Source organism: Eretmochelys imbricata, chromosome 6, assembly GCF_965152235.1.
Source record: "Eretmochelys imbricata isolate rEreImb1 chromosome 6, rEreImb1.hap1, whole genome shotgun sequence".
In the NCBI taxonomy this organism is placed as follows: domain Eukaryota; kingdom Metazoa; phylum Chordata; order Testudines; family Cheloniidae; genus Eretmochelys; species Eretmochelys imbricata.
In genome coordinates this window covers 14136628-14154690 of record NC_135577.1, presented here as the reverse complement: position 1 = coordinate 14154690, position 18063 = coordinate 14136628, and the positions used below count along the sequence as shown (strand labels likewise).

General features: G+C 43.1%; 1 pseudogene; it reads left to right on the top strand.

Annotated features, from left to right (window-relative positions):
- Positions 1–16786: 16786 nt before the first annotated feature.
- On the top strand, positions 16787–17813 carry LOC144266456 (olfactory receptor 5AR1-like; annotated as a pseudogene).
- Positions 17814–18063: the final 250 nt, after the last annotated feature.

Sequence of the window (18063 nt, the reverse complement as noted above, 5' to 3'; positions counted from 1 at the left end):
GGCTTGTTTCCACTATGGGGTGGATCAATGCTGTGGCGATCGATCCACTGGGGGACAATTTAGCAGGTCTAGTGAAGACTCACTGGATCGACCCTGATTACTCTCCCATAGACACTGGTACTCCACCAGAACGAGATGAGTAAGGAGAGTCAACAGGAGAGTTTCTTCTGTAGACTCAGCAAAGTGTGGACCCCGCAGTAAGTAGATCTAAGCTATGTCTATTTGAGTTACACTACTAACAAAACTCAAATTATGTAGCTTTAAGATCCTTTGATTTTATATGTATGACGCAGCAGAGCTCCCCTTAGGAAATGGAGAGATTGAACTAATCTGTGGAATCCCAGCCTAACCCCTAGGCCTGCTGCCTTTCACACCCATGACACCCAGTCAAAACCCCTTTTTTTCCTGTAATTTGCTCTCTTCTGCCTCTGGCTGCTGCCACCCCCTTTCTGCCCTCACCCATACACCGTTTGGTTTTATCTGAGCCCAAAACACAGCTCAGACCCAGGGCAGGGGACAGAGCAATTTTAAAGGCTGGGGAACCTCCTGCATGGCCTACAGAAGCAGCGGAATCCTAGAGCTGTGCAGGCAGAGGAAGGGGGCAAAGAACAGAGCCACACCCAGCTACCAGCACCAGTCATCTTAACAGAAAGCATCACCCAGCCCATCACATAGAACCATAAAACTAGTCATACGGCATCAGACCAATGGTCCATCTAGCCAAGTGACCTGTGTTCCACAATGGCCAGTGCCAGATGTTTCAGAGCGAATGAACAGAACAGGGCAGTTATCCAGTGATCCATCCCCTGTCATCCTCTCCCAGCTTCTGTCAGTCAGAAATTTAGGGATATCCATAGCATGGGATTGTGTCCCTGACAATCCTGGCTAATAGCTATTGATAGACCGATCCTCCAAGAACTTACCTAATTCTTTTAAAAACCCAGTTATGCTTTTGGCCTTCACAACATCCTCTGGCAATCAGTGTCCTCTGCACAGCTCTACTGCTGACAGTTGAAATTCTTCTTATACACCTCAAATATTGGCTTGTGTTTTAGGAACTGAGTTCCAGACCCTACGTTGTTGTATACTTTCATTGAAGTCACCTGAAGTGAAAGGAGCTACACAAATGACAGCAAATGAGGATCTGGCCCTGCAAATAAGGAGTTCTACTGATACATCTTATTTTTATTACTTAGTTTATCCGAGGGAAGGTCTAGAAGTGCCTTAAACATGCTATATATGTGCCTGTGTGGGACAAAGATTTCCAATTGGGTAAGGATCTTCAATTCTGCAGACAGAGGCATAAGATTAAGTGGCTGGAAGCTAAATAAACTCAGTCAAGATATGAGGTGCACCTTTTCTTCCTGAGGGTAATTAGTTATTGGAAGAAATTATTTATTATTGTGGCGGATGTTCCATCACATAATGTCTTAAAATCAAGGCGATACATCTTTCTAAATCATATTCTATAGCTCGAAGAGAATTCATGGGCTCGATGGATAAATTAAGGGGTGAGGGACTTGTGCCTGTGTTATGAAGGAAGTTCAACTAGATGAAGGTATTGTTCCTTTCAGCATGTTTAAGTCACTTTAAAAAAATCCAGGAATCTGAGTCTCTTTATATCTTCCCAACACATCTTGATCTCTGACCTATAATGATACAGAACAATAACCTTGTTATCTCTGTTCAGAATATGACATTTCTTTCAGCAGCTATTCGCACATCCCATAGCAGTGTGGAAGTGGAGACACTGAGCGAAAGCCTGGGCTTAACAAGACACGTATAAATCTGCAATAACTTTATCGATTTCACTGGCTTAACAATGGCATAAGAGCCTGAGCCAAAGGTGCTGAACTCAATGACAGCTTTCCATTGACTTCAGATCAAGGCATAGAATTTGATGCACTACTTAACTCTTCCTTGTTGGGAAGAGTCATCTCTGCCTATATCTCCTCCCATCCTGAGCCAGGAACTGGGGGTCTTGCCAAGATGCTCCAATACAGTGCAAGGCTCTCTCAGTCTCACTAGCTGCAAGAAAAGAGAGTTCCCAAAGAACAGCAGCAAAAGGGTTTGGGAGCATAAAGTTTAATTCTACAGACACAAAACTATACTTCTCTGCTAACAATGCCCATTGCAACTGACGTTCAAGGTATGTCTTCAGATGCTGGTATTTACCTATTCCCAATATATTTGATTATCGTCATTATGTTTATACCCAAGAGCATACCTAGTGTTGCTTACTTTGATCAATACTGAGAGCAAAAGGCCAAACAGGAAGGGCCAGCAGTCTGGGCGCTAGCCTGTAATTTGGAAGACGAGTTAAATTCCTATCTCTACCACAGATTTGCTGTGTGACCTTGGACAAGTCACTTAGCCCCTCATTTGAAATTCTGTAAAATGGGGTTAATAGCACTTCCTTATTTCACAGAGGTGTTCTGAGGACACAGTCATTAGAAGGTGGTGAGATACTCAATCGTTGTAGTAGCTGGAGCCATATATGTCCTTTACACACATCGCAAATACCTTACTTATGTTGGGGAATGCTTATCCACATGAGCTGTCCCATTCACTACTGCAGGAATAAGATGTCACCCCTCAATAAGTGTCTAGTGATGTGGCTCAAACAGATGTAGAAAATGGTTACCATTATCAATAAGAACATTCCTATAACCGAGCCATCGGGACGCCTTTGGTGTGGTGTGTGTGTGTCCTTTCTCATAGATACCACGCCTGACATTCATAGCGCAGGGCATTTTTGCATGAAAAGGAGATAGAAGGGAGGGGAGTTGAATTAATAAGAAATTTGTTTCATATGAATTCCCAAAGTCCTGCCCCTTCCTTTCTTTTTCTGTGGCAAATATCCTAAACTCTGGATTGAGACATGAAGGATTCCATAGGCCAGATGCTTTGAAAATGATCCACTAGCTGATTCAGAAATGACCATTAAAAGGAAGAGAGACAAGCTATGGAATAAAGCTGTGAATAGAGGTGAAAGCATCTGAAGAAAATCAGGGCCCAGTTGTGACAGGGTTTGGCCAGACTGCAGTATTTTGTGGCTATACTGTGCTGGTGTAATGGCCCTGAGTAGGTTTAACATCATTACATAAGAACATAAGAATGGAAATAGTGGGTCAGACCAAAGGTCCATCTAGCCCAGTGTCCTGTCTTCCAACAGTAACCAGTGCCAGGTGCCCAGAGGGAATGAACAGAAAAGGTAATGATCAAGTGATCCGTCCTTTGTTGCTCATTCCCAGCTTCTGGCAAACAGAGGCAAGGGACACCATCCCTGCCCAGCCCGGCTAATCTGGACCAATGATGGACCAATCCTCCATGAGTGTATCTAGTTCTTTTCTGAACCCTGTAATAGTCTTGGCTTTCACAATATCTTCTGGCAAGGAGTTCCACAGGTTGACTGTGCATTGTGTGAAGAAATACTTCCTTTTATTTGTATTAAACCTGCTGCCTATTTATTTCATTTGGTGACCCCTAGTTCTTGTGTTATCAGAAGTAGTCAACAACACTTTCTTAACTACTTTCTCTACACCAGTCATGATTGTATAGACCTCAATCATATCCCCCCTTAGTCATCTCTTTTTCAAGCTGAAAAGCTCCCGTTTATTAATCTCTCTTCCTATGGAAGCCATTCCATACACTTAATCATTTTTGTTGCCCTTTTCTGAATCTTTTCCAATTCCAATATATCTTTTTTTGAGATGGGGCGACCACATTTGCACACAGTATTCAAGATGTGGCCGTACCATGGATTAATAGAGAGGCAAGATAATATTTTCTGTCCTATTATCTATCCCTTTTTTACTTATTCCCACCAGTCTGTTCTCTTTTTTGACTGCAGCTTCACATTGAGTGGATGTTTTCAGAGAACTGTCCACAATGACTCTGAGATCACTTCCTTGAGTGGTAACAGCTAACTTAGTCCCCATCATTCTCATCACTGATTCCCAAGGGGCTGGAAGAGTGTGGTGGAGAGCATGACTTGGTCCCCGGCATGCAGCATCCCTGCTCCTACAATGGTACCTGCCATGTTCCATTCTCTTTGACGACCTAGGGTGCCATTTGCAATGTACAATGTTGGTTTTCCAATGTATTTGAACTCTGGGAACATGACCTTGTGTCTGTGAAACTTCGCAACCTAATTAAATGTGACTTATGGATGGTTCTGAACAGTCACCTTCCGACCGGTTGGAGTCTAGAACTTGAAACATCAGGAAAGCTGGTGGGTGCACAAATTCAGGGTTCCCGTTTGGCCCTGTTGTAGAGCATCTCCTCCAAAACCCCACTCCTCCCCTGCTCATGACCTCCTCCCAAGCACCCCCTAGTGGTCTGAGTGGTCCTGCAGAACTCCGCCATCCATCTCTCCCTCCTCCAGTCTCCACAGCTGTACTCACAACAGATCAGTCTTGCCTGCCTTTCCAGCCAGGTTTTATTTATTTTTCAAGTAGGGTGACCAGATGTCTGGATTCTATAGGGACAGTCCCGATTCTTGGGTCTTTTTCTTCTTAGAGCTCCTATTACTCCTCACCCCGTCCCGATTTTTCACACGTGCTGTCTGCTCACCCTATTTCCTAGAGACAACAAATAAAAAGGAGCATAACAGTATAAGACAATTTTACTGCTGGCCTTAGTCTCTGCTCTTGGGGTCTTTCCTCCAAGGTTATTGCCAAACTCTCTGTCTCTAGCCTTCCTTGCTGCTCCTTCCTTTCTCTGCAGCTCCTACAACTCTCTCAGACACTTTCTCTTGTGCTACCAGCTGATCAGTAAGAGAATCCACTGATCCGTTTTCAGGTGGGCCTTCTTAGCCGCTAGGGTTGGCTGAGCTCAGGCCTCCAGTCCTTAAAATGCCAAACCACCCCAGTTCAGGGCTATTTACAGAGACAGGCCATAATCAAAAATCTAGGTCTTTTCTACATTATCTCCCTCACTTTCTGCTTTAACAGCTAGCACCAATACCATGCGTTTCTTTCTCCCATTCCATTCCCTGTGTGTTTTCAAATTGCTTCCTCTGCACGGAACATCCTCACCACGCAAGTTCCCCAATGCACCACCCTTTCTTTAATAGTAATAATGATTATTCAACAAAAGAAAAAGAAATTGCTAGTTCTTATATACCCTGCTTTCTTTGTATTTTTCAGTCTTCCTTCGACCAGAGGGTCTTTGAATTAGGGAGTGTCCTTACTTTTTCTGTCTTGTAAAGCACACACTATTGATACTGGACAGATAAATCATGGATACATCATGCACACACCAAAAAAGCCCTTTGTCATAAAGGTTGGTCTCATCAGTAAAGTAAGCCATAAAAATTAGGAAATGCACAAAGAACCAAAAGCTGCAAAGTCAGGCACTCTCAAGTTAGGAAATACCAGAATGAGCATTGCCCATGCAACATTAACTGGAACTCCCATTGCCAGTTTAAGAACATCATGACGTTAATCAATAGAGTAACTTTGATGTCTTTTCATTTTATGGCAGTATAGCTTCATTCCATTTTGCACATATATGGAAAAATCATAAGTAGTATTCCTAGGAGCACAAGAAGTGGATTTAAGTGACTGATGATTCAGAGAAAACTTCCCTGGACTAACCAGAGCAGATGAATATTCAAATGTCAGTGTGTGAGCAAGCTTGCTAGTGCTATGAATATTGATAGCCCCATCACACCACTACTTCATAACGGCTACTAAGTACATCACAATCGTACATCTTTATAAATTGATTGGACTACATGTAACCTTTATCTGTCCCCACATCATACTCTCAAGTCAATGGAGTTACTTCTGGGATGAATCTGTCTCAGGGTTTACAAAGTCCAAAGAAAGCCAAACAAAGCAGACCCTTGATATAATTTCATGATCACCAGAGAAACCCTTTCATGGGTTGGAAAGAAGATAAAGAAGTAAATTGAAGCACTCCCATAAAAATGTCCAGGACTGAGACCTATGGTGCTGAACTAATGTGCACTGGAGAGACTCCACTGAGCCCAATGGTCAATGGCTCTGGTCCTTAATGAATGACAAGGGGGCTGGTATAGTTTTTTCAGATTGATTTGAATGAGAAGGGGCAGCTATTTTATTTATACACAGCTGTTCTCTGGGTGAAGGTGCCACTGTACAAATTGTCTTGGCAAATTGTCTTAACTTCAGTTACACTACAAATAGGTTTACTTCTTCATTACTCTGGCAGAGCAAGTGTTAATATTGACATTATTTCTGTATCATGACTCATATGTTGTTTTCCTAACCATTCCCAATACGTTTGCTCGCCTAATTAGATAATGACAGAACTGCTCAAAAAACAATGTTTTAATGAGCAGCTTATTATAATCCATAATAATGGATGCTGTCTACAAAGTTCTCCAAACTTTGGAGAATTATGTCAATATGAACATTACTGGCATAACCAGTGCTGGACAATAGCATTTACTCTTTCCCTTTTTTCCCCTTTCAATATCTTGACTTTCAGGCCAAATTCATAGAATCATAGAATATCAGGGTTGGAAGGGATCATAGGAGGTCATCTTGTCCAACCGCCTTGCTCAAAGCAGGACCAATCCCCAATTTTTGCCCCAGATCCCTAAATGGCCACCTCAAATATTGAACTCACAACCCTGGGTTTAGCAGGCCAATGCTGAAACCACTGAGCTATCCCTCCCCCTCATTTCTAGCAACATTATTTTATGCCAGGGCTATATTTGGCCCATTGTGTCCAAAGCCATGACAGATCAAACCAGGTCACTGCAGGCGTGAGTCTATGATCCTTGCTCACATTGACTAGCACTTACTCATAGCAGTGGCCCCAATAAGATCAAGTTCTACTCAGTGCAAGTAAAGCAAGATAGGCTGAGGTTCTAAATAAACTAAAAATTTTAATGTGTACAAGACAGACAAGAAGGGGCTTTATCCCATACATAACAACATGTTAGAGCATCTCAAAACTATAGGCTCGATTCTGATTTCCTTACACTGAATAGCCCCTTACTGTGAGAGTGGTCTCATGGACTCCCACCTGCTGAAAAAGTGTGGGTAAGGGCATAAAAATCTGCCATTAAAAAGCCACGAAACTATGTTCAGGAAATAAGCAGAATCTCTTATTTAATCTGGAAGAAACAGTGCAATCCTCAGAGTGTTTATTGTCAATACAACATTAATATAAATCAGTATTGAAACTGATGGTGAAGTGAAATACAACTGGCCAGATTCTAAGCTAGTGTAAATCAGCATCAACCCATTGATGCCAAAGGGGCAGAAACCCCAGGTAATGTAATGTAACTTGAGGGAGTGCCACTTAAATCAATGTGGCTATATCTCCAGTGGGTGTAAATCATCTTTGCCCCCATTGAAATCAATTCCATATGGCTAAATTGAGTGGAAATCCATCAACCTCAACAAAAAACTCACAGATACAGACTGAAATCAATGACGCTCGAGCTCCAGTTGGTGTAAGCTAGCATCACTACATTGCAATCAATGGGGCCAGATCCCCAGCAGGTGAAAATCAGCATTAGCTCCATTAGTGCTAATGCGTGAGACCCCAAAGTAAATAGGTGGAGCGCTACTGAACGCATTGGGCCAGAACCATAACTAGTCAAAATTGGTGTCACTCTGACGTCAGTGGGGCTACACACATTTATACAAGAAGAAGATCTGGCCCTTATGACCATAGGATTTCCCAAGGCACATAAATGACTTACGGGCAAAAGCCCCTTATTGGGGCAGCAGTCTGGCTTGTTCTATCCAGTTGGCAGATCATGTCCTTAACTTGTAACCTGGTGTAGATATGTAACCCACACACCACCTGGGTGTGGTGCTCTGTCCCATCTGGTGGAACTGAGACCACTCAGAGAGAGTTTAATGAGTCTACCCTACATCCTTAGTCAAGAGCCATGTGTCTTTTAGCTCATGTGTTAGAGGCTCATGTACTAAGCTGCAGAGGTCCCATATTCAATCCCGACCGCCGAAGACTGGGGTCTGTCGGTGTTACAGATGCACATCAAATTATCCACCCACAGGGGCAAGTGTGAATTGTCTGATGTTCATAGCTTCCCAACATTAACCTTAATCCTAACCATAACCCTGCAGAGTTTCGGGAAGTTCTGGAGCAGACTCTTGTTCCATGACTGAACTAATCTGTAGAAGCTACCAGTTCCCCTCAGTCCCATAGAAACATGGGGATTGCCAGACAGGATCAGACACAAGTCCAATAGCCTGTCTATGACAGTGGCTTATACCAGATTCTTCTAAGGAAAGCGGAAGAAGCTCATACTAGGCAGATGTGGGATAATCTTCCCCCAACATTAGGCCACTGGAGAATGAAAATAGTGGTATATTAGGTGATAGTCTGTTTCCATCTTGGTATTTTGTCAGAGGCCCATGCAGTGGTTATTCTGATGTTGTTTAATCAGTTCTCCCTAAGAATTGTCTGCTTTGTCAGCTTTGTCCACAACCCTCCCTGACTTTGTATAGGTCCATATCTGATTCTGCACTGGGTTCAGAGTGAACTTCACATGATCTATGAGTTTGATGGAAATATTTTCCACATACCCGGCCCTGAGTTCTCTCTCTGGTCCCACATGATTGACATGTACTGTTCTCTGCAGTCCTGGCCTCCTTACAATTCTGTCACAGTAGTGCTAGAATTGAGATTGTGTGATTTTAGCACACCAGGAGTTGAGCACAGTCTAACAAAAGAGAATATAAAATAGATGGACCTGTATATTTAACAGCATCCTCTACTGAGATGCAATTTCAGAACAGCTCAGGTATTTGTATGATTTCAGCATCCTTTTACCTGAGTTTTAATCTACAGAGGGCATCCAACCCAAAGCACAAATGGTAACTGCAATTCATCTTTAAATCAAGAATAAGAGACCTGTGATTTACAAACAGAATCTCTTGAGGTCTAGCCTTACTGAATACAACAAACTGCAGACACCCTGTAAGTAGAATGCTGGAAGTGTGCTACTCCCATAGTAACCCAGTGGTCAGTGGATTGAAACCAGGGTGAGCTAGCCCTGGCCTGTTTATTATTTATGGGTATAAAATGTCTATGACTAAAGTTAGTCTGGAAATTGGAAGAAAGTTTCTAACCATCAGAGGAGGGAGGTTCAGGAACAGCCTCCCACTAGAATTAGTGGAGTTATACAACGATTTAAAGTGGAGCTGAATAAGTTTATGAATGGGATTATATCATATTGCTGCCTGCAACAGCAGTAGACTGGACTCAATGACCTCGGGGGTCACTTCCTGTCCTATGTTGCTCTTGGGATTGCCAATATTAACGAGCCTGCATTATGCACAATTATTTTTGTGCAATTCAAAGAAATAGTGCAACCCGAAAAATCAGGATGGTGACCGAGAGAACTTGCCACCTCTCTCACAGCTGTTTATTGATTTTTTTAAAAAATCAGTAACTACATTTATTGAGAAAATATCGTCCTGTATATCATTCTTCTAAAGGCGTCCTTCACTCCTTCTTTCTAAGTCTATAGATCAGAGGGTTCAGCATAGGGAACACAGAGATTACATTGTCTTGGTCCAAGGTGTAGCCAGAACTGGGTCGTAAATACATAAAATCAGAGTATCGTAGAAGGTAGTGACAGCTGTCAGGTGAGAGGCACAGGTAAAGAAGGGTTTCAGTGGATCTTCAGGATGGTGTATTAAGAAGACAGCCTGAAACATAAGGCCATGTATCCGAGTCCTGCTGTGAGGCCCAAAGCCTGAGCTAAAGTAACCAAAACTTTGCAGATCAAAAGCAAAGCCAAGCTGTGAGCAAGAGACAGGCCCTGTTCACAGAATCTGGCAAGACCAGGGCTGATATTGTAGAATCACACGTGCTTAAGTAGTGCTAGTCACAAGTATATATACGCCAGCACATTCCAGAAAGGCGGTACCAGAACACCTCGATACCAACCACATGCCCCAGAGATAACAGGAGAACGCTGTCCCATCTTAAAGATAAGGTCAGGATGACAGCATGATGGATAGAAATGTTTTAATCAAACCAACATGTACAAGGTAATGGGCAGCCCTTGGATCCGTCAATGGGTGGCACCCTAATACGTCAGAGGGTGTCACTCTGATACGTCAGGGGCAATACGTCACTTGTTTGTATTTGTGTTAAAAGATGTATCTCATAGGGAGTGTCTTTGGCCAGCCTAGGGAGCAGTGGAGAGTCCCACCACTGACTGAGTTGCGTCCATTGACACAAGCATACAGGTCTGACTGTCCATCCAGGTGCTAGTACTGTGCTCTATTGACAGTAAACCTGGCCAGGTGCCTTCACTGAACATTGAGTCTGTGGATTTCTTGGGCTGTTTAATTGAGGTCTGCTATCTCCACAGAGCTGGGACAGCACACTGAACGAACACACACGCAGCCAACATCTGACCCCAGATGGCGGCGAGGCTGTACATATAAGAGACAATCTAGAACAAGTAGCATAGTAATCTTGACAAATATAGTCAACAAGGTGAAATGAATAACATCATTGCGTTGTGTATGTCAGAGCAGGACAGCTTAAGGATGGGGAGGGATGTCAGAGAAGAAATGATTGCTGACCCTGGGGTGAGAGAAAGACAAGCTGAATATACAAATTGTTCGGGCCGTTGAATTCACAAAGACACAACAACTAACAGCACACAGAGTTTCCTGGACATGATGACCCTCTAGAGCAAGGGGTTACAGATGACTGTGAAGTGGTGAGAGGCCATGGTGTCCAGGAGGCATCATTCATTGGTCACAAAGACACAGACAAAGAAAAATTGCACAGCTCACTCAGGGAATGAAATGATTCTATTACTCTCTGCTACAGAAGTCATGAGCACCTTAGGTGCAATGACAGAGGAATAACCAACATCTCCAATGGACAGATTACTGAGGAAGAAGCACATAGGGGTGTGAAGATGGAGTCAATCCTCATTAAAACAGTCATCCCAAGATTCCCTACCCGTGTGATAACATAGCTCGGTAGGAACAACATGAAGAGTGGGACCTGCAGCTCTGGGTGCTCCGTGAATCCCAGAAAAATCAACTGTGTCACCATGCTATGAGGCGGGGTGGGTGGAAAATCTAAATTTGCAAATAACCTGGAGCCAAAAAGGGAGCATGTGTAGTTTCCTTGTAACAACTCTGACTGCTCCTGTGAAATAGTGTGTCTTGGGGAATGTATTATGGGTTATGCACACACTTCCCCCTGGAGCTAGTGCACTGTCTCCTTACAGAAACACAAAATACTGTGCATTGTTTTCCATTCAATTAAATATGTGCAGAGATTCCGCCACAATACGAGAGATTGTCCAAATCTGAATCGTTCCCATGCCAGAAATATCCCTTAGGGCACAGGGCTTTGCCATCTATGTCTCTCCTGCCCACCCTCTCTGTTGTTAAATCAGATTAGTTTGGAAAGGAGGTAAATCATCTCTTGTAAATGTATAGACAATAATGAATGGTGTAGAACGTTTTCATTTATACTGGTTTTCTCTTCTGGCTCCCATCAATGTCAGTGGGAGTTGATGGCACTTGGCATCACAGAAATTCAAAGCAAAGATCCTACAAAGGATCTGTGTCTAACGTTGGGAATCCCCAGCAGAAAGATGTTGCAGGTCTAATACGTACCTGTAGAGACATTCATGTCATTGAAAGTCTTTTTTTCTTCCTGAAGGCTAGATATTAAATGGAAAGATCTGCTCAACTTTAGAGAGTCACGATCACCAAAGGGCAATAATACATGTAGATGACCATAAGTGATAGCTAACATAAGGACCATAAGAAGTTCTAAAAATCATCCCCCCACCCCTCATTGGGTATATCTATGCGCCATTCCAAGGTGTGATTTCAGCTTGGGTATTCCTCAATCTCTACAGAAATGGTGTAGGCCCCAAAACCTAACTTTGACAATTGTTTTAAAGGATAATTATTTTAAGTGGTAATATTTATAAGTGGGTAGAGAGTAGATATAGTTGGGAAAAGGATTTCCTGTCTTCTGAAAATATTCAAGTTTTCAAAATATTTTCCCATTCTACATTGGGATGAAACCAGGTCTTCTGGAAAAACTTCCCAGAAAGTGAGAGGTAGAGAAGCTTGACCCATGAATAACCAGTAGCCCAGTGGTTAGGGTACTCATCTAGGTAAAGGGATGAACTGGTTGGATTTTCAACAGTTCCAGGGAGACTCGCTGACAGTCACTAATGTGACTTGGCCCTCCAGATAAGCCCCGGATACTACCACTCAAAATGCCACCAAGCAGTTGCCTGGTGGGTCAGGATGACTTGACCACCACAGAAAAGGTTGCGGGAGAAAGGATGCTGGAGAGACTCTAGTAACACTTATAGAAAGGGGTGCATCTGTTTGTCATCATTCATGTCCATCATCTGCAGTACCATTCCCCATAGCTCTCTTCCCTCTAGGCAAACCCACAGTTTCTTGTGGATGCTCTTCCTCAGGCCACACCTAACTCTCCCCAAACTCACTAACTCCCCTACCAAGCTGATCACAACTCCTTCTTCCCCATTCCAAATCAGGCACTTGGACTTGGGTCTCTCACATCCCAGATCAGGCTTACAATCACTGGGCTATCAAGATAGACTTTCTCTTTGTGTGTCCCAATGAATCCTTTATTGTTCATCCAGCAGGAGAGATTGAGAGACAGAGATGCACCATAGAATAGAAAACAGGGCAGACATTAGGGAACTCCCCTGTGATATTGGAAACATAGATCTATTTCCCTGCTCTTAATTAGGCAGAGAAGTGACTTGAATAGGGGTCTCCCACATCCCAAGTGAGTGCCCTGCTAGCTGGGATTTGGCTATTTTGGAGTTGCTCTCTCTATGTCTCTGCAGTTTAATCACAAATTCCACCCTGAACCTGAGAAACGTTGAATCAAAACTGAGACATTCCAATTAAAAGATTCCTATTTGGCAAATCCATATTTGTGGTGGAAAATCCATTTTATTAAAACAGTTCCCAGCCAGCTTGAGTGCAGAGAATGGACAGTGCCCACTTTGTGAGCAGCTGTTCAGTATTTTGTTTTAGCCTCATCATTCAATGTGTGGGCCCAGGTGTGACGGAGAGCTGGGCAAGAGCTGCTGACTCAGCCCTCTGTCACGCCAGCTCCCAATAAGGGAAGCAAATTGGAGCTGGCTAGAAAAACCTGCACCGAGTTGGTGAATGGGAGACAGTTACCCACCCAATTAGCCTGGGGCTATAGAAAAGGCTGGGAGAACAGCCGCTGAAAGTGGGGGAGAATAAGGGAGTGGAGGCAGAGATAGTGCATCTCTCCTAGGTCGACATGGGAACCTAAATCTGTGTATGGTGAAAAGGTGGTGGGAACACAACCTGTAAATGAATGACCCCAGTGATTATTGAACCCCAGGGTCTCCTAGGGACTTTGTCAGCCTGGTAGGAGCTAAGAGGGCCCTGCAGATCCTTTCTACACCAGGCCTTATTTACCTCTTCCAGCCTTGCTCTGGAGACAGAATTCATAATTTGCTAATGTGCTTTTCCAGGGTTTTTATCACTGTAGTGTGTGAATTTATTTTCAAAATGCCCCTGTGAGGTAGGGAAGTGAGGCACAAAGAAATTACGGTGAAAACTTGCCACTAATTTTGGGTGCCCAATTTGAGACCCTGCAACAGCCCAGAACTGGAATTGCTGGGAAAATCCCCTGCTCAGCCCCTGGAATCCCTGGGTTGTTGCCTGTCCAGGGCAGATAGACTCTTGGGGGGATTAAACTGGGAAGCTCTAGCAAATCTCGATTGATCCTGTGTGAGCAGCAATTTTTTAAAGGGTCAAATTTGGGCAGAATTTCATGAGACCGGCATAAGGCACCGCCCTGTCAAATTTCAAGTCACTGCTGCAAAGCTTGGGGTCACCAGAGCTTTTCAGAGGAAAAGTCATCTGTGGTAGGGTGTTTTTTTTTTTTAATGTGGGTACAACAATGTCTTTTCCCCTAGCTTTGGTCTCAGAAATGGCAGAATAAGCTGAATCTTTCCAACTAAATACATTTCAATCTGAGGCAGGCAGCAGCCTTTTAAGTCAGGTCAATACACCGACAGGAAGCATTTCAATTTTGGAACATCCACATGTTTCATGCTGATCAAAAATTCGAAAACCAAAGATTTTGACATTTGCAAATGGACATTTTTCAGAATTTCCATTCTGTTCAAAATGTTAATATTTTAGCTTTTTTCCTTGATTTGTCACCATTTGTTGGCATCCCAAGTCAGTTTTTCCCATGGCATGGAAATTCTGAATTTCATTCAGCTCTGCCCTGTAGAATAGACTCAGCTACAGCATGGTAAAGCTGTTTTGTTCTAGGGTAGCACTAGGGAGAAAGCACTAATGCAATGCGATAGGTAGCTATGTGGTGCAATGGCTAGTCCATGATCCCTGCTAATGAAGATGGTGATGCACAGATTGGTTTTCACCTGAGTCAATCCTGTCAACATTTCCTTTATGGCCTGTATTACTCAGGAGGTCAGACTAGCTGATTACAATGGTCCTCTCTGGCCTATAACCTATGGATCTATTCAGTATATGGCACCTTTATATTGATATAACTTCATCCACACTGATGCTTATACCAGTATATCAGTGGAGAAGCACATCCCTAACAGATATAGCAACACCTGTAAATCTTTTGGCTGTAGGCCAGATCTAAGTGTTGGCACATGGCAGAGATGAAACCTGTACTCCTAAATCGAATTGACACTTTGGGCATCTCAATCCAGAACCAGGCCCCGTTGCAATTCCTGAAATCCCCTCTCAACTGAGGCTGAACCCCATAGATGCCTAAACTCACTTGGCACCTACATTCTTGCAGTAAAAGCTCCTTTGTGCCTGTTTCAGCCTCTGAGGATGCACACTGCTACTTCTTTCTGAGCATCCAGAGGCCTACCCCTTCCACCTCAAAGGAGAAGAGATTTCACCAGGCATCTCCCACCTCTCCTGTGGGCACTCTAGTTGCTGAAATATGCGATATTCTGGTGTGGTTCTCCTTCAATCTCTCCTGTTAGAGCTGTTCTATTTTGGAATCTGTGATTTATTATCCCCAGCCTCCAGGAGACATCAAAGACATTTTCATGATCTCTTCTGACATTCTATCAGGGGGTAGCCATGTTTGTCTGTATCCACAAAAACAACACGGTGTCCGGTGGCACCTTAAAGGCTAACAGATTTATTTGAGCATAAGCTTTCGTGGGTAAAAAACCCACTACATCAGATGCTTGGAGTGAAAATTACAGATGCAGGCATTGTTATCCTGACACATGAAGAGAAAGGAGTTCCCTCACAAGTGGAGAGCCATTGTTGGCAGGGCCAATTCAATCAGGGTGGATGTGGTCCACTCCCAATAATTGATGAGGAGGTGTCCAGTTTGGCCAATGTACATGGTAGAGGGGCATTGCTGGTACATGATGGGATATATCACATTAGTAGACCTGCAGGTGAATGAGCCCCTGATGGTGTGGCTGATGTGGTTGGGTCCTCTGATGGCGTCACTGGAGTCAAATAGGGACTGGGAGTGGCTGGCTCTCTACAAAAGCAGCTTTGCCTCTCCTGGAATTGACACCTCCTCATCAGTTATTGGGAGCCAAACCAGCCCATCACTTCCTCCACCAAATACAAACCACAATGGAATTTACTGAGTGTACACCTACACCATGACTGATAAGAAATGTCATTATTATTATCTTTTGAGCATCTCTTTGTGAATGTGGCAGTGAAATTCCATAGAAACATAACAGCCATACTGGGTCAGACCAAAGGTCCATCTAGCCCAGTCTCCTGTCTTCTGACAGTGGCCAGTGCCAGGTGCCCCAGGGGGAATGAACAGAACAGGGAATCTTCAAGTGATCCGTCCCCTGTCGCCCATTCCCAGCTTCTGGCAAACAGAGGCTAGGGACACCATCCCTGCCCATCCTGGCTAATAGCCATTGATGAACCTATCCTCCATGAGCTTATCTAGTTCTTTTTTGAACCCTGCTATAGTCTTGGCCCTCAAAACATCTTCTGGCAAGGAGTTCCACAGGTTTATTTAGTATTTATCCCTAGGAGATGCATTTTCTCATTTCTAGGCTCTGGGAATCTGAGAGTCAAAAGTAACCATAGAATCAGTTACAGTCCACACCACTTACAAATGTTAGTACCTCTGGGAGGATTTGTAGAAGGGAGGAAAAATAATGCACATGGTGACAAAGAATGTCTGTAAAACATACACTGACTTCAATAGGACTGTGACACTTTAAGGCTACATAGACAGTGATACCAAACTTTTCCGCTGGGGCTGCCTCATATTAGGCACCTAAATTTCTATCTAGGCACCTATATAAAAGGGGCACTGAGCATCCCTTGTGCCCTTTGAGGTCGTTTGGATTAGGAAGAGAAAATCAATGACCATGAATAAACTCTATAGCATTGATTATTTGTGTACAGTGATAGGAGATTTTTCGCCTCCCTTCTAAACTAAACACTCCCAATCTATATATCTCTTATTTTATAGAAGATTTGACCCACTGGATGGTTTCATGCATATTAACACAGAGTATACAATATTTCTGTAGCTGGAAGATATCCTATCTCTAATGGAAAGCATGTGGGTAATACAAAGAGAACATTCCCTAGGAGTGTCCTTTGATGTATTATGTTTGTTCCTATGAAATGGTGTATAATCACAGGGATTATGAGGGATCTGTACTCAATATTTTTTTGGCCGCTGATTAATTGTAATCCTTATTTTTATTTTTCACCAGCAGAGGAGAGAGTTTCTGGAATAATTGGCAGAGAGAAATCACACCCCGGTGACAGTTCATTTTTGTAGGATTCACAGATCATCCAGATCTACAGATCCCCCTCTTTATGTTGTTCCTAGTGATGTATGTGGTCAGCCTGATGGGGAATCTTGGGATGATAGCGTTAATCATGGTTGAAACCCGACTTCATACCCCCATGTACTTTTTCCTGAGCCAGATGTCCATTGTAGATATTGGATATTCCACAGCCATAGCTCCCAGGCTGCTCATGACCTTGGTAGCAGAGACGAGAACCATTCCTTTCATTGAGTGTGCAGCACAACTATTCTTCATCTGTTTCTTTGTGACCAGTGAATGTTGCCTCCTGGCTGTGATTGCGTATGACTGCTTCAAAGCTATCTGTAATCCACTGCTCTACAGAACCATTATGCCCAAGAGACACTGTGTCCTGTTGGTGGCTGGCACATATGCCTGTGGCTTTGTGAATTCAATTGTGCAAACTCTATTTATATTCAGTCTGTCCTTCTGGAGCTCCAGTGTTGTCAACCATTTCTTCTGTGACATTCCCCCCATGCTGAAGCTGTCCTGCTCCAACACCCAGGTCAGTGACCTTGTACTTTTCACTTTCTCGACTGTAATTGTCACGACTGCTTTCCTGGGTGTCCTAATCTCCTACATGTGCATCCTCGTGGCCATTCTCATTATCCATTCTGCCAAGAGGAGACGCAAAACCTTTTCCACCTGCACCTTCCACCTGACAGTCATCACTATGTTTTATGGGACACTGATATGTATATATTTAAGACCCAGTTCCAGCTATTTGATGGACCAAGACAAGGTTACCTCTGTGTTTTATGCCCTTGTGATCCCCGTGTTGAACCCCCTGATCTACAGCCTGAGAAACAAGGAGGTAAATGATGCCTTTCAAAAGGGTGCTATACAGGAAGATTTTTTCTTGGTAATTATAATCATTATTTTATTTTTAGACAATTGCAAGAAGGAAGACAGCCGTTTGGACAGAGTGTCTGTTTTTATGCTAATTTTTAAAGTGTAAACAATGTAAAGCAAGTATTAATACAGTTTTATTCACATAAAGCTCTGCTTTGTTTATACATTTTTAAAAATATTTTATTTCTTTTAAACATTTTTTGCTACAATTACATTTTATTATTTTAAGGCAAGGTTAGAAACAGCTTTGCTTTGCAATTTTTGTACACTTGCACCAGTTTTGCCTTGATAGGTTTTATGTTATTAGGGGTTAGAGTTAGCCTGACTTTTGCTTTTTTTTTTAACAGAACTAAGAT